Source organism: Mus pahari, chromosome 7, assembly GCF_900095145.1.
Source record: "Mus pahari chromosome 7, PAHARI_EIJ_v1.1, whole genome shotgun sequence".
Taxonomy (NCBI): domain Eukaryota; kingdom Metazoa; phylum Chordata; class Mammalia; order Rodentia; family Muridae; genus Mus; species Mus pahari.
Genome location: NC_034596.1, coordinates 79,366,017 through 79,385,355, shown reverse-complemented (window position 1 = coordinate 79,385,355; position 19,339 = coordinate 79,366,017). Strand labels below are relative to the sequence as shown.

Genomic DNA, 19,339 nt, shown 5'->3' with positions numbered 1-19,339 from the left:
AATAATAAGATGTCAAAGAATTGTATTTAAGTCTATAATGTACTTACTTCTTAAAACAATATTATTTTCCATCCACTGCACATTTTGTGTTTGTAATGTCTCCATAAAAGGCAGACCCCAGTGCACTGGTAGCTACAAGGTGAGCAGAGCTTGGGTCAGGGTCTACATGCTTCTTATCTTTGGGTGAGTCTGTGGCTTCTCTTGAGGTATTAAGCAGACTTGGGGTGGAGGTATTTCCACATGTTATTTTCCATGAATCTTACATCACCTTTTGACACAAAACCTGCACTCAAGCAGAGGGCTTTCTGGGCTTTAAAGAGGAGATGGGAGGGCTGGGAGATGTTATCAGGCCAATGTGTTAGTAGGAGCAGTTTGGAAGTGGGAAAGGGAAAATTTTGTCCAGCTTTAGCTGAGGTCTCTGAATGGCCTTTTATGGGTCCCTGTTTTCCAGGGCAAGCTTTTGCCTCACTAAACGTTTCTGTTGGGAAAACCTTGCCCTGAAGTTTTGGCTGTCTGCTTTTTATTTTATTTTATTATTATTATTATTTTAAACCACAGCAAAGGCTAGCCTAGTTCTCTCTCTAACCTAAGGGAATTAGGAGTCTTTCTTTGGGCACTGCTGTGTAACTGCTTTCTTACTGGTCGCCAGAGGCTCAAAAGGCAGCTCTCTGTCGATGTAAGTTTTAATACTCCGAGAAAATTTATTCTGGGCAGTGATAAACTTCAAAATTACGATTGCCCGAAGCTCCTGCGTCCAGGATCCACCTTGTAAAATCACTTCTGGCTAATGATGACACCCGAACGAACGCATCAGGCTCCACAGATTCTTAGACTTGAGTGCACAAGGAAGAGGTGGGGATCCGAGAAGAAAAGGAACAGAACGGCTATTTCCCAGACCCGACGTGGGTGATGACATAGTTCCTGAAATACAATGCATGGTAACATCGTGTACAAGTGCCACCCGGGGAAAGCCACTGGCAACTGTGCAGAACTGTAAGGGACATGAGGACGGGAGAATGGAGTTTGGCCTAGCATTATTCAGGGAAATAATACACTGTTTTCGCATATGTCCTCTCTAGTCCAAATACCAAATGAAATGAAAACCTTTATTATCTCTTCTCTCTCCCGACTGTGTGTGTGTGTGCGCGCGCGCGTGCGTGAAAGGGGGGATGTAGGTGGGGGACTTTTTCCTCCTAGGGTCCCTTGAACTCAGCCCCTGAGCTCCAACGCCACTTTTTAGACCCAAGGGAGAGCAGGGAGCTTCCGATCACACTTTATCCAAGAGCAGGGTGGGGGTTGGGACGAGGCTTCCACAGCCGCTGCAGCATCGGGAACCGAGGGTCTGGCTGGGGGCCGCGCGGAGGCGCGCGGAGCCGGGGCGCGGGCGGGGCAGGAGGCTGCAGAGCCCTGCGCGCCGCCGAGCGAGCTGCTGGGTCACAGCCGGGGCCGCGCCGCCTGCTCGGCGAGGAAGTGACGACTGCGCCGTCCCGAGAGCAACAAAGTTTGAGTCTGCTGGTCGCGCTCGAATTGCGTCCCGCGCCCCCTCGGAGCTGCCCAGGGATCCAGCGTGCAGGTGAGTCGCGGGAGCCTGGTGGCTTTCCCGCTGTGGGGGCGCCGACGTGGAGCTCGGGGCGGGAGGGGGGGATCCGGAATTCGTTGGGGCTCGGCGGCGCGGGCCGGGCCCTGGGGCGCTGGGGGTGGGGGGTGCAGGAGAGGGGCAGGGTGGCCGAGATCTCGGCCGGTGTGGCGCCCTGAGGTGGTTCTTTTGCCTCGGCCTGGCTGCAGCCTAGCCCTCTCCGGGATCGACCCCCTGAGCGCAGCGATGCCAGGAAGGGGCCTCCCCGGACCTGCGATCAGAGCCAGCCCTCCACCCCGCGCCCCATCTCTTCGGGTTGCGTGCAGCTGCTTTTCCAGCCCTTCCCGGTGTTTCCCCGGGGAACGTTCCCTTCCTCTACGCAACCCTCCACCAGGTTGCAGGAAGGAAGTTACAGGAACTTTCCCTCTACTTTTGTTTGCTCGGCCTTGCAGTGACGAAGAGCAGAGCAACTCAGAAGTTTGGGTCAACAGCCCTATCCATTTCCAACCAGCTTGAAACGAGCCCCTCCCGACTCTGCACTTTTCCACCCTCCCTCCCAAGCCCCGAACCCAACAGTAAGCTCTCGAAGGCCTAACACTTTGCAATTTAGCCATAAAAACTGTCAGCACACCCACGTACATATGTGAGTGTTTTCTATATAAAACCCAGAAAGCCGCTTCCAGTGGACTCCGTGGCATCTTGTTCTTTTCTGTGTTCTAAAACTGCTAGGGCTGCAGGAGTTTGCCTGGGAACTTTGATGATGGTTCCCTGCCGCCTGCCTTCGGTAGCCTCGTGACTCTGGGTCTTTAAAGAACAGCTGAGAAGTTTATGACATCTTTGCATAGTTGCAGGGGTCTTGGCGTGGCCCCGCAGCTGGCGCCAGGGCTCCTTGGTTTGTGCCTGAAGCTGTAGCAGCGGCGGGGACAGGACGATGTGTGCAGGAATGTGTGTACAGGCCGCGGACAGTTGGAGATGGGATGTCTAGAGCTGGAATAGTGCAGTCCCTAGCAGCAGCTTCCTGCCGGTCTGTAATTACTGCGTGATTGCACAGTCAGGCTTTGTTGGCGTGGATGTTTATACACACGCTATTGTGCAAGCTCTTGGTGGTGGTGAACAAAACGCAGATTTGCATTGCAAATGCTTAGAACAGATCTGGGCCTGAACTGCAGTCCCAGAATTTTTCTTACCCTTTAACTTTTGCTGGATAGTTTGTTTCCTTGTCTTTCCCTTAACCTCTGACAGCTTGCTGATCTCCTGAGAGTTTGGAGCCTACTCAGGAAAGCCGTCTCTCCTTACTATTTACTACAGAATAAATATCTTAGGCAGCCTGAACACTGTGCCAAGAACTGTACCTTCACTTGTCCTGAGAAAATGTGGGATGACGTCAGCAGGAAAAGGAGATAGGAGATGACTGTCCAATCCTGTCTTCACGGAAGGGCTGCTTGAATTAGCAGAATTGCAAGACTGGGGCTAGCTATAAAGAAGAGTCACAGGTCATGTATGTCTGAGCTGGTCAGGCAGACTTTGAGCCTTGAAGGATCAGCTACAGACATTTAGGTGGGTCCTAATTCCTTTATTGTGTTCTGGGCAAAGGGGAAGCATGCTTAGTGGCTAAAGGAAATGTGCCAGGCTCTGAGACTATGTGTCTGTGTGGCCGATGGGTGTGGGGGTGAGGGTGACTCACACGTTTTCTGTAGTGCAGTCCCTACACCTACTTCCCTAGTACTGTCTACAGGACAGGGGTCGGGTCTTCATATCTATACAAATCCTGCCCTGCAGGAAGGTTGTCTTGGCTCCTTTTCTATTGATAGGAAGAGACACCGTAACCAAGGCAACTTATAAACGAAATCATTTATTTGGGGACTTGCCCACAGTTTCAGAGGGTGAGTCCAGGCTCATCATGGTGGGGAGCATGGCAGCAGGCAGGCATGGCTCTGGAGTAGTAGCTGAGAACTTAGATCTGATCCATCCACAAGCAGCAGGTTTGGGGGCGGGGGTAGGGTTAGGGGCACTGAGCCTGGCATAGGCATTTGAAAACCCAAAGCCCTCTACCAGCAACACACCTCCTCCAACAAGGCCACACATCATAATCCTTCCAAAATAGTTCCACTAACAAGCAACGAAGCATTTAGATGTATGAGTCTGTGGGGACCGAGGGTGGGGGTGGGGGTCATGCCCATTCAAGCTACCACAGGGGCCCAACCTGCACATAGGAGAAGGCTAACAGTTTCTTGAGAGCTTCAACTGTAGTGGAAGACCAGCACAATCCTTCGGAGACCAAAAAGCGAGTGCTGCATTTGTGCAAGGTCATCCTTCTGTCATCCCAAGTGTCAGTCATACAGTCTGTCCTGGGCTGAGATTCACCAGGCAATCCCTTTCCCTGTTGTGCTACTCTGTGACTGCTTGGCACCAACCCCCCTGCAGTGCACGCATGGTCCTCTGCTCCCAGCAGCAGGTACTGGTGACCAACCGGAACATGCTGGTGTTCCTTCATGGCTTCCCAAGTCAAACAGTGGAATTTCACTTGGAAGCCAACGGCTGGTTTGCAGCCTTGTGTCATCTGTATGTCACTGGCACAGTGACCGCTTGTCAGACCATAACATTAGGGCACACAGTCCCGGGCAGGTATCTGTGTGCTTTCAGAGACTGGAGGAAAAGCATGTAAAATCAGGAGAGTTCTGGAAACTCTAGTTCCACAGCAGCCACAGGGGAATAGATTTAGAACAAAAGCCCCACTAAGGTAGGAGTTGCCTGGAATTTCGCAACCCGATTGCTCCAGGGGGATATTGAGTTTTTACTGAACTTGTCTGTCAAGGTTCTTGTCACCTGACCAGAAAACCCTGCCTCCGTGAGGTCCTAGCACTACCAAGATTGATTGGAGGAACATGCTTCCTTCTGACCCCCTAGGAACTCTGCCTTTATGGTCTTTTATGTCCTTGACGAGACTCCCAAAGCTCCCCTGGTGTGGCTGGCAGGGTGGCAGGGAGGGGCCTCTTGCCAGGCCTGCTCCCCAGAGCTGTGGAGTCATCTGCTGGTCTGTCCCCCACATCTCCAGTTTGGCCTGGCTGAGTTTCACACAGAGCTCAGGCCCTTCCCCTGGTTTATACTAGGCTTTGCCTTTGTTCAAAGAACTTGCCCCTGTGGTGGGGCCGTTGTCCTCACCCACCTTATGTAAATGCTTTATGTCGCAACTGAGTTCCCAGCCCCTCCTGCAGCCTTGCCTTGCACAGTTAGAAAAGAAGCTCTGACTCAAAACCGGAGGAAGGTAATAGATACTTTTATTGCTCCAGTAGGAAATGCTACAGGGGATGTTTGTGGAGTTCAGCAACTCCAGGAAAAAAAAAAAAAAAAAATCAAAATGCTACCGGGAGAAGCAGCCGTTGTGAAGAAGGTGATCTCAGTGTAGAGGGCCCTTTATGTCGTCCAAGCTGAAACTTATATTTCTAGCTTTCTGATTCCTTCTGCTGCCTCAGGCCCTGCACTACCGATGCAGTGTTTTGACATAACAACTTACCTCCAAAATAGGGAGGTGGAACAGCCCTGGCTGAAGAGAACATTCCAGACTCTGAAGAAAGTGCTGCAATCTTCCAGATGCTGCGGCTGACCGTGCGGAACCACATGCATGCTTGGTTCCTTGTATAAATCAGCCCTCACTTGAGGCCTCCATGAAGCGCTTCTTTGTGAGACCCTTAAATGTTCTTTTCCTGGTCCACATGACACGGGGCCAGAGTGCTAGGACTTTGTGTCTTAAGTACCACTTGAAATCCACACGAGGCTTTGAATAAGCCTCAGATAAAGGCTGCTCTGTAATCTTACCATTAATGCCCTTAGGCAAGGGTCAGCCTTCTGCCCAGCAGCCTTCAGTGGCTCCCCACTGTCTCCATGGTAAGGATCAAACTTTAGGCTGGCAGTCGTAGAAGTCTGGCCTCTGCTGTTCTCCTGCCTCCCATCACAGCCCTGACCCAGTGACCCACTGTGGGTGTTTGTCCAATCACTGGTGGCAAGCATTTTGGCCTCTCAGGCTTTCCTGGATGCCGGGAATACCTCCCTCTTCCTCTCTTCCACTTGGCTCAGCCCTGCTGTCTTCCCATTTCTTTCCTTTAGCATTTCCCTGCCCCAACTTGTGGGCTCTGCCTGGGACTCTGGTAACATCCACTGGGGCCTTCTGCTGAAGAGAACCTAGCTCTGGTGGAAGGGTTTTCAGCTTCTCTGTTGAGCATGGCTGCTCTACAGCTTCTTAAATGTAGCTGTAGAGAGATGACAGTGATCAGTTTAGAACTCGGCTGGACATCCTTGTTTTGTATATATTTATATCCCTAGACCTGTTCCTCCACTTACAGCACATTTTGGTAAACGATGAATGGTGGTAGTGGTGGCGATGATGATGATGATGATGATGATGATGATGACGACGATGATGATAATGGTGGTGGTGGTGGTGCTGGTGGTGGTGGTGGTGATGATGGTGGTAATGATCATAATGATGGTGGTGGCGGTGGTGATGATAGTAATGATACAAAAGGTTAGAGTTGAATTTGTCTGCTTCTGCATAAGTATGCACATAAGCCATAACCTCAAAACCCATGATTCGTGGTGTTACTTGCAAACATGTTTCCAGGCCTGCCTCTCTTGACTGTTAGCCTGTCGCTGGACCCTTCTGACTCTTCACCTCATTCATTTCCCCCACGTCTAGCACCACTTTCTCATTGGGTGTCAGATAGTATCTCTCCAGCATCAGGCTCCCTCCTCCTTGACCTGATTGGGTGGGCTGTCCTGCCAGTGATGTCCTGCTATGCCTTGGGGCCTGCCTTAAGGGCCGAGGGCTTATTTTCTGGGTTTCTCTGGCCTTCTGAGGGAACCTGAGGCAAGACAGGAGATGGCCTGCTTCCCAGGTGGCTGCAGGCTTGCTTTGTGCAATCAGGGGCTGACCTCTAAAACTAGGCTAAAGACAAAAACCAAGTCTGGGGGGATCCTGGCTAAGCTCTGACAGGAGGCTTGAGGAGTTCTCAGGCTCGGACTCCCACAACCCTACCTTGTAAATCAGATCCTTTCTTTTTAAAAAATATTATGTATGTGATGTGTGTGAGTGGGTGTGGGCATGCATATGTGTGACTTGGTGCATGTGTGGGGGTCAGAGGACAACTTTGTGAGGACAGTGCCCTTCCCCCACCTTGACGGATCCTAAGGATCGAACTCTGGTCCTCACCCACTGATCCATCTCACCAGTCCACGGTTTTTCTTTTCTTTTTTCTTTTTTCTTTTTTTATACCCAAGATGTAATTCACATATTAGAAAACATACCCTATCGGTGTGTTGTTTAAATTTAGTAGGTGCCCCTCCCCAGTTTTCTATTTAGGAAGCTAATATATATGCATAGTTCGAGATCCAAATGATATGTTACATGGGTATAACATAAGTCAAAATAACCTCAACAGAGACAAAAGAGATTGCTGTACATACATACACACATGTATTCAAAGAGAATTAGAAAAATACATATTATTAGTCATGAGAGAAAGATTTTTTTCTTAAGAAAAATACAAAGCCCAGAAGATATTATAAAATATTAATGTAGGACTGGAGGATGGCTCAGTGACAGAGTACTTGCCATGCAAGTCTGAGGACTGGAGTTTGAATTCTCGGTACACACTTAAGGACATAATGGGTGGCCTGACATCCCAGCAGAGATGAGGTCACAGCAGCAGCTTGCTGGCTTTCTAGCTCGATGAGTGAGTCAGTGTGCTCTGGGATGGAGTGAGAGACCCTGCGTTAGTGCCGAAGATGACAGGCACTTGAGGAGGATGCCTGACATCCACCCCTGGCCTTCATGTGTATGTGCACACTTGTACACGTGTGTGCCCATCCGTGTGACCATGGACACACATTCATGCATCCATACACACACACACACACACACACACACACACACACACACAAATACACGTTCACATGCATGCATACCTCTCTCACACACACACACACACACACACAAATACACGTTCACATGCATGCATACCTCACACACACACATGCACAGAAGAGAAACTTGATAATGTGATGGATGACATAAAGTTTGTAAAGGAGGACCCATCCTCTGGTGCTCGCCACTCCTGTCGTCTTATGGTTCCTCTCTCTTAGACAACTACACGTAACTTTTTTTTCAGCTCCTCTTCCAGGTGTGGGCTTAGCAAACAGGGAAATGTGGAGCCACACACAGAAGTTTGGAGATTGTTCTAACATCAGCCCATGTGAGGTAGCCTTGCTGTCCCTGAGGCTGAACTCTGCTCTGCTGTGTGAATACCGTGATTTATGCTACTAGTCACTTACAGAGGAATGCTTGGATCGTTGCCAGCCCTTGCACTCCAAACAAATACACTGGATTCACCTTCCATCCAGGATTCGCTTCCTCTCCTCTCCTCTCCTCTCCTCTCCTCTCCTCTCCTCTCCTCTCCCCTCCCCTTCCGTCCTCTTCCATTTTTTGTTTGTTTGTTTGTTTGTTTGTTTTTTGGTTTTGTTTTGTTTTGTTTTTCAAGGCAGGGTTTCACTGTAGCCCCGGGTGTCCTGGAACTCTGTAGACCAGGCTGGCTCTGAACTCCCAGAGATCCACCTGCCTCTGCTTCCTGAGTGCTGGGTTTAAAGGTGTTCCACCCTCTCCACACCTACCAGTCACCTTTAGCTCTTAATTGATTTTAAGCTAGAAATTTGTTAAGCCCCCCAAGCTTTCTAGCCAGACCCAGCAACCAAGCTTTCTAGCAACCATCCCAGCTCCTGGGAGAAATGAAGAGAAGGCCCAGCAACACAGACCTGATGCCCTGAAACAGCCGGTTAACACAGGGCATTGTGGGATAGCCTTGGAGCTCTAGTGAGCGGGTCCCCTATGCTCACAGAAGCCTGTATCCTGGGTGAGACCCAGAGGGCAGAGCCACCTGAGTGTGACTCTGTCCCTGGGAGAATGGAATTTGGTGGGCAGTAGATAAGGCAAGGAATACAAACATAATTAAGATTAACCATGCAAGTCCTTTCGTGGACACGGGGGGGGGGGGGCTCTCAGCAGGCAGAGTTGCTCTGTTCCACCCCCACCCTTTTCTGGGTCTTTCCTTGAATCCAGGCTGTCTTAAGAGTTTAAGAGTTTGCTCTTTGTTCAAGCTGGCTTCCCACTTGCCATCTTCCTGCAGGCTTCCAAGTGCTGTGATTATAGGTTTGCGCGGTGATGCCTGCATCATATAGGCTTGTGATACTTAGATTTATCTTAATGCATCCTATTTATAGAAGAAGATTTATAGAAGAACACCAGGTGGAGAGGGATATGTAGTATGAACTAGTAGTTCATTTAAATGCTATTGTATCCCACCGTACCCCACCAAACCAGGCTGGGAGCTCTTAGCACCGCTTACTCCTGATTGGAAAGGCAGGTGTTAATGGCTGTTTTTCCCCCTTGTTCTATTATGTTCTGTCCCCCCCCCTTCATCCTCTCCCCTGTCTGCTCTCTCTCCTCTTTTCTACTAAGCTTGACTATTTGAATTCGTATAATGTAAATGAGCATGGTAAGAGAGCCCTTTGCTGTGCACTTCCTGGGAAGATCATGAGGGCTGTAAGTTAGAAAATAACTGTGTGGGGCTAAGCAAGAAAGGTTCTTCAAATAGATGCTCAGGGGATAATGGAAGAGAGATCCATGGAGCGGGTTTTAAACTGCGCCCCCGTTCGCCTAGGATTACAGATGAAAGCTTTGGGTTTGAGTTGCCTGTGGTTGGTGTGGGATTGACAGAGGGCACTGCCCATGTGGATGGAGTACCTCGCTCTAAAGCCATGGTTTGCGGCATACCCTCTGCTTGCCCCTACCCTTCCTTGACCTTCGAGCTGAAGGCCAGCAAGAGGCTTGCAGAGAAGTAAGCAATATGGCTCTGTGTCTTCTCCTGCATGCGCTCTGGGGTCCCTCAGGAACCAGCCACCAGGCATACCGGCACCTTGTCTTGCACTAAAGGAGGCAGGGTCTCAAGATGTGTTCTACCACCTCACTGAGGAGGTGCCGGCAGATGGCATTTAGAATCTGACGTCTCTGGTCATGGAGAAGAAACCATAGCTGGGGTAACTTTGCACTGTGTGGCTTACAAGGTGCTCTCTCTCCCTGCCTTCAGCTTTCTCTCACGCCACATTCGGTTAGTGAGAGCACGGCCTTGAAGAAAGCAAGGTCCAGTAGCATTAGGGATATGAGCATGAGGAAAGTTCAAGTGTCCACTCCACATCTGTATTCTCCCAGGGGACAGTGGGGACACACCGTCCAAGAGCAGTTAAGCATTAGGTAATTCAGTGTTCAGGACTAGTTAACTCTCCCGTGGTCAAGGGAGAGTGGAAAGTCAGGGAAGGCCTGGTATGACCTTGCAGGGTATGTGTGTTATATGACTGCCATGAAGTGAATGAAGGAGAGGCTTACCAGGTGGTGGTGGCACAAGCCTTTAATCCCAGAGGCAGGAGGATCTCTTGAGCTCTATTCAAGGCTAGCCTGGTCTATAGAGCGAGTTCCTGGATGGCCAGGGCTACACGGCGAAACTCTCTTGAAAACACAAAACAAAACAACAGAACACCTCCCGCCCTCACAAAAATGAAGGTGGGGCTGCCTGAGCCTCCTGAGAATCTGAAAGCAAGTAGGCATCCACCAGGTGGCAAAGGGAGCCAGGGCGGTGTGGGGACAGGGAACGGCTCAGCCAGGCCTGGAGGTACAACACATCGGCTAGGGAGCGAATTGTAAATGGCAGAGAGAGACTCTGTGAGCTTGCACAGGCCAGCTTGCTGGATGTGCCAGCAAAGAGGTCTGGACCACTCCGGAGGCAGTGGGGAGCAGCGAGCTCTAGATAGGTGGGTGGGGGTGGGGATGGGACGGGTGTTTCCTTTCCAAAACTCACTCAAACTGCTTCACAGAGATTAATTGGAGCTTGAGGAAGAGGGACCCAAAGGGCCAGAGTGAGAAGGTGTTACAGTCCTTGAAAGAGGGAGAAAGATAGAAGCTGGTTAAGGAGATGTGAGGACTTAGCTTGATGGACCCACTGAGTGTTCAGTGCAAAGAAGTCAAAAGGTGAGCTCAGATTTCTGCTCAAGGCATGGATGCAAGAGCAGGTTTTAGGGGAAAATTGAGTCTGAGTTCAGCCATACTGGGTTGGAACCTCTGGGACATCTGAGAGAGATGTCCAGTGGGCAAATTGGTCTGCAGCAGGAAACCCCCAAAGTACTGTTTGTGGGGTTTGGCCCTTCCAGCTCAGTAGCCCACCCGATTTTCACGAGGCTACTCCAAAGACACACCGTTTAAGCAAGAAGGATGGCTGCCACCCTAAGCCTGTTCATCTCTCTGGTCTTTTTGGTCTGTAGGCCATTCTGGAGCAGATTTTTTTTGGGGGGGGGGATCACCAGTACATAGAAAGCTGTGGTAGCTCACAGAGAAAATGACTTCATGTGAGGAGGAAGTGGGGAGATCACTGGCTAAGGGCTGTGGCTGAAGAGAGTTAACAACAGAGACTGAGAAGGCACCGAGACGAGAGAGGAAGAACACAGGCTGACAGGAAAGCCCGAGGAGGAGAAAACTTGCTGTATGATGAGAACAGGGACTGCGATTTCGTGCACAAAATTATGCTGCGTTGCACTTTACGAGAGTTCTCCATTAGATTTTCTTAAATTGGGTTAAGGTAGATCCACTATTGATCCGAGGGGAAACAGGACAGAGCATTGGAATGGTTAAGGAATTAAGTTGTGGAAGCTTTGCTGTGGAGGGGGTGGGGGTGGGGGTGGGGTGGCATCTCCTGGGCTATGGCTTCCTGCAAGGTCTCCATCCTAGGTTTCCTCAGCCCGAGTCCACCATTCCCTGAGCAGGTCCAGGGCAGCAGGGATTGCTTTTAATTTTGGACACATAGACGTTTAATGCAAGGCGTCTGCTCAGTTTAAGCTCCAGAGTTGTAGCCTTTACAGCACTTGCCACATCACGGTTCTCAGGCGACTGTGATCCTTTGGGGATAGTTATAGGCATTGGAATTAGACTCTTCACAGAAGGAAAGAGAGAGACAACCCTTCATCTCTCCTCCCTGCCCCCTTATGCACGGTAGGCAAACATCCTATAGCTGAGCTACATCCCCAGCTGAAACCCCTTGGCTTGAGCGAAGTGCTGTTTCCTGGGCCACAGGGGTCTGTGTGTAGATGGGAGATCCACAGGGTGAATGCAGTTCTTAGGTCTGCCTGTAGACGGTGACTTTAGCTGAACTGAAAAGAATTTTACCAGAAGGGTATTAGGTATCCCACTGCATGTCCCGGAGGGAGGTTCAGAAATCCATCAGGATTGGTGGGAAGCTGGATAGCCAGAATCCGAGCCAAAGTGATGAATACACTGGCCGCGGATCATTGCTGAGTTCAGGCCGGGGATGGCCCCACCCTTCCAGAATGAGTTCTGAGCTTCCCTTGCCTTTGGATACCGCTACTCATGCTCTGAGCCATGGCTCTCGTCCTTCCTCAGGCTGTGATGACCCCCAACCATAAAACTATTTCATTGCTGCTTTGTAACTAATGTTGCTACTGTTACGAATTGTATTGTAGCTCTCTGATATGTAACTCTCTGGGGGTCCTGACCTAGTCCTGCTCCAGGCAAAGCCATCAGGTCAGCTCAGCTTACCTTCTCTGTGTGCTCGCTGCTGATTCCTGGAAGCTGAGTTCTGGAACTTGCGGCTTCCTCCGTGGTGGGCGGAACCCTCTCTGAAGCTGAGGGCGGAGTGCACATGCTAAGTGGAAGGGGGTCCCCCATAGAATCCATTCTAGCACTTTGACTGGCGTGATCGGAAATGCTGGAGGTGGGAGAGAATGAGACCAAACAGGAGGGATGCTCTTGGGCCATTAAAACATCCACCTCTTCATGATCATATAATCTTTTTGGACATCTTTCCAAATCTTTCACCTTCGGCTGAGCTCTAGGATTCTTGTATGTTCTGGAGAGCTGAGCGTCTTGCTGGCAGTTGGGCTCCTTCTCCGAGGTTGGAGTCATTCCAGCGGGGAAAGACGAGCATCCCAGCACGTGGGCAGGCCGGCACTTTTGATTCCATGTGGAAAACTTCCGCGCTGCCCCACGGGAACACGCGCCAAGGCATGGCGCTCACTCTCTAGGTAACTGTGAAGACTGGGATTTTGTTCCTTTTGCAAGGCTGCAGGAGACGCTCAGGATCATGAGGTAGTTGGGAGGGCACCATCTTGCTTTTCAGACCAGGGGTTAGTGTTTGGCCTCCAGTTTGGGTTGTGAAACGTTTGAGGCCTCAGGTGCTCTAGTCAGTTCTGAAGATGTCAATCTAGGTTAAGATGTTCTACCCAGCCTTTTTCCCCTGAGATAGCAGCTGGGGCGTTGTCTGCCTGGGACTGTCAGCATCGCCTGTTACATCCTTGCTCAACTTCCCAAAAGTTGCTATGAGCTCCAGCCCCGTCCCTGTCCTTACACCGTCTCTCTGAAGCAAACGTTCCTTGACCGTTTGGTTCCAATAGCCTTAGACAAATCAACTAATTTCTCTAAAAAGGAAAAAGAAAAAAAAATGCAATTTTGAACTCACCACTGCCTTAGCTGTGGCGACTGACCATCAGTAGGAGTTGAGGATTTTTTTTTTTTTCTCCTGAAGCTTCGGGACCCATATCAGGTCAGGCTTGCCAGGCCAGTGGGGAAAAGGCTGTACCCCCTGCCATATTGACTCTGAGCTAATTTACACTGAAGTGGCCTATGCATCTCGAGATGAAATACATTGTGTTTAGGGCAGCAGTAAGGCGGAAACGAAGTCTCGAGGGACCCGAGTTATTCTATTAAAATACAGCTCTGGTCTTGTCACCCTTCTGAACAACCCTTAGAGCTGCCCACATCCTGCAGGAGAAACCCCACCTTCCTCAGAAGAGCACCGAGGCCCTGGCTCTAAGTCCCAACCCACCTCCTTTCGCACGCAGCCCTGTGGCCTTAGCTTAGTCCTTCCTGTGGGAGCCAGGTCCTCACTGCCTCTGTCTGCTTTCACTCCTCTCTGTATCTGCTCAGTGTTCCCTCCGTGTGGCATGCCCTCCCTGTCATTTCCCCTCTTGGCAGAGGTCCACAGAGCCAGCTAGAAGTCACCTGCTTCCACACTGCCCCTTTTGAGCCACGCCGCCTTTGAGGTTCTGGAATCAATTTCTAACTGAAATGTTGGGAGTCAGATGCAGGGTAAGCCTGGAGTCTCACTGACCTGGAGTCATGCCTGGCACACAGTAGGGGTTCCACAGGGAGGGTACTAAGGATAGATAGCCTGAGGGGACGTGGGCCCAGTGGGGCTGGCGTTCAGGTTATGCCTGCACACAAAACTGGTTGTCTGAAGGACAGCCCCAATCCCCCTCAGTCTCCTTCAGCCTCTGCTGCTACAAATGACCCCTTGCTACTCTATGGTTTTCCTTGAGGCTTCCCAGACCCTGTTGAGGCAGAAAGGGAGTTTCCGAATACAGATCTCAGCTACTGGCCTCGCTGTACTGTGAGGAGGACTCAGATGAGCCATTCTGACCATGTGTCTGTGGCGAGGAACCTGCTTAGAGGTTGTAGACTTACCTTTCCACCCGAGGACGCACGGGTTCTGACTTGCTTCAGGGGCCTCCCAGTTCTCCTGCACAGCACAGTCTTCTGCTCTGCACAGAGTGGGAATGAGGGAGAACGAACCAGCCCTCGGTGGAGGAGAGATGAAGGCCCCGTTCAGTCTGGCTGCTCTTCCTGTTAGAGGGCGAGGAGAAACTTGCCTTCCTGACAGTGACTTCAGGGTGTAGTACGAGCCCCAGAGCAGAAACTTGGGGTCTTTGTGTGTCTATAAAAGGGTTGGAACACTCTCCGGGCTCCCTGTTTGGAGATACCTGCCAACCTGCCAGGGCCTTCATGGTGCCTCGTGGTTGGAACCAGAGGTCTGAGGAAGCATTACCAAATGGGCGTCTTGGGTCTGCATGCACTTGGAGAGTACTGTGGGAAACATCTTTCTCACTGTGGTTGATGAGCTCAAAGCCGAGTGAGGCACCTTTGGTCAGAATTGAGGTGCCTGTTAGACCAGTGCTGGTTTACATGGCTTATGCTCTTCCTAGACACATTTCCAGAACCTGGAAGTACTGGTGTCTCTGATTCCTTTAGGAGCCCATCTTTGTTCTCGGCAGATCAGATCATGGGGAGCCCATGATCATCACAGCAGATGTGTGTGAGCTGATATCTAGAGAGGTTTCAGCTTATTTTAGGATGGCCAGTGTGTGGACATTGCTTTAGCCTTCATCTCTGTGGGACCTGCTCTTCTCTTTTTCCACCCAGTCCTCTACTGTCTAGTCCAAATGTCTCTTTTTCATTCTTCTTCTTCAACAAAGTGGTCATGCCGCCTCCAACATCATAGGGCATTCAGTCATAGGACTTAATGCCAGGTACCCCACCCACAGAGGAACTGAAGAGCAGGTATTTTTAAAAATAATTCTCTCCCTCTCTCTCTTTTAAATGTGCATTGGTGTTTTGCCTGCATGTATGACATGTGAGGGTGTCGGATCCTCTGGAACTGGAGTTACAGACTGTCGTGAGCTGTCATGTAGGTGCTGGGAACTGAACCAGGGTCCTCTGGAAGAGCAACCAGCGCACTTAACTGCTGCTGCGCTTTCTCTCCACCCTGGAAAAACATGCATTTTGCTGGAGAGATGGCTCAGTGGGTAAGAGCATTTGTTGCACAAGCATTAGCTGAGTCTGGATTCTAACGTTCACGTAAAATCCTGGGCATGACAACATTACCTATAACCCCAGGCCTGGGCATGGGGGTGGAGGCCCGAAGATCGCTCGGACGTACGTACTGGCTGTGTGCACATACATACACAAACCACACGTACCAAATCATCATACCGCACCTCACCACACACAGACAGACAGACAGACAGACAGACAGACAGACAGACAGACACACACACACACACACACACACACGCACACGCACACGCACATGCACACGCACACGGGAGGGAGGAGATAGTCATGTACAGAGCTCTGATACATACAAAGGCAGCGGAGGCGAGGGCTGTGGTGGTGGTGTATGCCCTGATTGCTGGATTTGAGAGGAATTGTCAGAAGAGCTCTGGAAAACAGGGAACAGTCTATATTTTTAAATGCCAAGCTTGAAGCTGTAAGAAAATGCTAATTGCCTTTCACCTATTAGAGCTCCTCTTGGGAATTAATTCTAAGGAAATGGTTCTAAAAAGGAATAGAGAGCTGTAAGCACAAAGGTATTTGTGGCAGTGTTGTTTAAAATAGCAAGAAAACTGTTAACTGCCTCAGGGTTCCACACGGCTACATAATTTATGATACCTGGATTCCGGGGAGTGTTGTACTGCATTAATATGAAGGTGCTGCTAATTCATGGGAAAATGTTGATGAATTTCAATGCCACTAAGTAAAACATAAAACTGCCTCTGCGTATCCTAGTGAGTGAATAACATCTCCAATGCTTGATCAGAGTATAAGCTCGACATAATGCCATCGCTGGACTCAGGTGAAGAGGCCGCGCTTAGAATATTTGTATGTTTGATGTATACTATCTATACTTTCAAAAGATTAGGCCCCAACATCAAAGACTTTGGAAATGGGTGGGAAGGTCAGGGAGGGACGCTAAGCCTCCCATCTGTTACCACCAGCAAGGCCCAACTGCTCAGGGCTTATCAGCTATTACGGCTGCTGCGTGCCGGGGCTGCGGACTTGAGATTGTCCTGACCGGCACACTGTAACTTCAACGTTAACAGCATTAGGACCCTGCCTCCTGACGCTGGTTGGTGAAACCCCAGGCGGTTCAGAGACCCAGGAGGTTGCTCACACCTGAGTTTCTAGGGAACCTGCCAACCGGATGAGCATGTGGCCCTCGAGGCCCAGAACCACCCACTCACTTGCAAGCCCTAGCCACAGGTGGCGAGAGCCAGCTCTCTCTTCTGCAGTTCCTAACAGGTAGCAGGGTGTGATTTGTAAACTGACCTCCACAGCCCAGCGTCAGCCAGGTGGGGCCCTGGTGAGGTAGTGTCTCGGGTGTGTCCATTGTAGAACATATTTCAGTATTAAACGTAGAGTTGTTTTTAAATGCTGGCCTTATGGAACTCCGCCTTCAACCAGTTCACTTTGGCTTATCAAAGAGAGTGTCTGAGACCCCATATTGCCCTCAGCTTGCAGCTTGGAGCTGTGCTCCCGCTGAGAGCCAACTTTTTTTCTGTCATATTGGGGCATTTTTGAAATGGGTGTGCCCCGGCGAATGGCCCCGTCACCCTTATATTAACCCCTTTTGTGCAGCTTTTTTCTTCAAAGTGGGGAACGTTTTTGACACATGTTCTTTCAGTTTGGAGACCTTTCCTTTGCTCTTTCCTTGTGATCAATGCAGGGTTGTGACCTCAGTAGGAAATGGATATTCAGTGGCAGGGTTTGGAGTCTTGGGGTGGGTGGAGCTACAGATCTCTGGGTGTGTCTTGAGCGGGCCGGTTGGAGCTTGCTAGAACAAGGGCCACCAGAGATGGCCCTTGGAGATCGGCTTGGATATGTCCAGGCCTATCTGGGACTCTGTTATCTCAGGCATTTGTGTGCTAAAACCAAATTCCAGAACTGTCAAAGATCTGGCGTTCTTCTGGTCTGTGGTCACACTGAAATAGGACATTCTGGCTGGAGGTCTGCCAAGGTCCAAGAGAAATTGGGAAAAGAACATGGGCTGGGGGCCTGCCTGGATGCTTGTGAGGGATATTCAGGATAGTTTCATGTCTTCCAGGACAAGCAATGCTCATACACATGGTTAGAGTCGGGGTTGTGGTGGAGGGCAGGCTGTCACATTTCCTTGGCACATGGTGGCCATTCACAGGCACTGTGACTCCATCGTCACCCATTGTTGGCTTAGTTCTTTTTTTTTTTTTTTTTTGGTTTTTTGAGACAGGGTTTCTCTGTATAGCCCTGGCTGTCCTAGAACTCCCTTTGTAGATGAGGCTGGCCTCGAACTCAGAAATCCGCCTGCCTCTGCCTCCCGAGTGCTGGGATTAAAGGCGTGCACCACCACACCCGGCTGGCTTAGTTCTGATCACTGCTGGTGGCTGAAAATTAATTTGCTGCAGAATCTAAGTAGCAGGTCGTCTTCCTGAGCCCAGGACCCGCCCATCTCAGTTCCCTAATTTAGAGATCACATGTTTGCCCCACGGTCGTCAGCTGCTTGGTTCTTTTGAAGCTTGAAACACATTTCCATAGAAACCGTGCTATAAATGGTTTCTGGGTTCCTAGGCTAGCCCACAAAGAGCCTTGGTATCCCCCCAGAAGCTGCCAACGTGAGGCATTAGTAAAACTGAGAGCACGCCTGCAGCCATAAGAGTTAGCACTGAGACTGTGTGGGGTTAAATGGCGTGGGTTTATTTGGGTAACTTCATTCTTTCTGTGAGAGGTGTCTTTCAAAGTTGTCATGATAAAGAAAGTTCTGGGGTCCTTCAGCCCCAACCCTTCGCCCTCCTTTACCTGTTTGTATTTCTTTTCCTGTCCTCATCTGGATACCTGGGGCTTGAGCCACTTTGCCCCTCTGGGACCTTGGCCCCGGCTGGCTCCAGATCTTGTTTAGGAACACAGCAATCTTACCGACCTCCTCTGCCTGACAGGACAAACATTACACAGCAACAGTTTGCACGGTTCAGACTTCTCACCTGATTGCGTCTGCTGCTCCTGTGGGTGTCTGTTTGCAAAGCAGCTTCTACACATTTCTTTGGGCTAATTTTGACACTTCGTGTGATTTCATCAGATTGGTCGGTGCACTGAGCCCATTCACATTTCAGCCTGTTGCTGTGTCATACCTTAAGCAAAGTAGATTTCTGTAGATTTTCCGATTGTTTTCATGGGCACTGGTCTATTGATCGGAATTACCTGGTCAGAGTGTTAAGACTCTTGCAAGACAAAGTCAGCTCACCTTCTGGGAAGAGTTAAGCCGATTGCAGTGTGTTAACAGCTGTCTCCCCAAAGCCCTCCCGACAGCAGCTTTCATGTCTTATTTATTTATTTTCACGTTGACTCAGCTGTAATGGGGCCTTAATGGCGTTCTGATTTGCATATTTTAAAATCGCTGCTGAGACTACAGTTTTCCTCCCAATGACCTGCTGTCTGTGTTTCCGCATGCGTCAAACCCTGCTCACCTTCTTCCTCCTCAGAAGCCCTTCCTCCCTTCCTGACTGGGTGGGGTCTGATTCACCCTCACACCTGAGGGGCTGACCACCCTAGTGACTCTGGCTTTCAGCTTTCTGATTGCTGGGGTACAAGTGGCAGGGAGCCCTGGGATAGAGGCTGAAGGACAGGAGGCTAAGGGGAGGCAGGGCTTGTCTGGGAGCTTCTGCAGAAGGGTCAGAGGTGACCTCCTTGGAAGGTGGTTGGCCAGAGAGGGCCTGCAGAGAAGCCTCAGGCTTTAGAGCTCGAGAGGGCCCTGGGGTGCTTCCCCAGTTCTGGGGAACTGGGAGAATGAGGTGACAGGTTGGCACAAGTGAGATTAGTGACTGAAACCCCTGACCTAGGAAGGATGAGGAACAGCATCAGATCAGCATGTGTAGTAGCCAAGTGGCTCTGCCATGCCTCTTACAACGCACCTCTCAGTTCCTTCTCTAAGGAAACTTGGATGCAGTGAGTGTTGGATGCAGTGAGTGTTGGATACAGTGAGTGTTGGATGCAGTGAGTGTTGGATGCAGTGAGTGTTGGATGCAGTGAGTGTTGGATGCAGTGAGTGTTGGATGCAGTGAGTGTTGGAT

At 50.3% G+C, this 19,339-nt stretch overlaps 1 protein-coding gene across 1 annotated transcript in view; it reads left to right on the top strand.

Moving 5' to 3' along the window:
• Positions 1-1,461: 1,461 nt before the first annotated feature.
• Elmsan1 (ELM2 and Myb/SANT domain containing 1) overlaps positions 1,462-19,339 on the top strand; it is a 68,309-nt gene continuing 50,431 nt past the window's right edge. The window contains exon 1 of the mRNA XM_021202037.2: positions 1,462-1,573. The gene's annotated coding sequence lies outside the window, so the exon portion shown is untranslated. The remainder of the gene's footprint in view (positions 1,574-19,339) is intronic.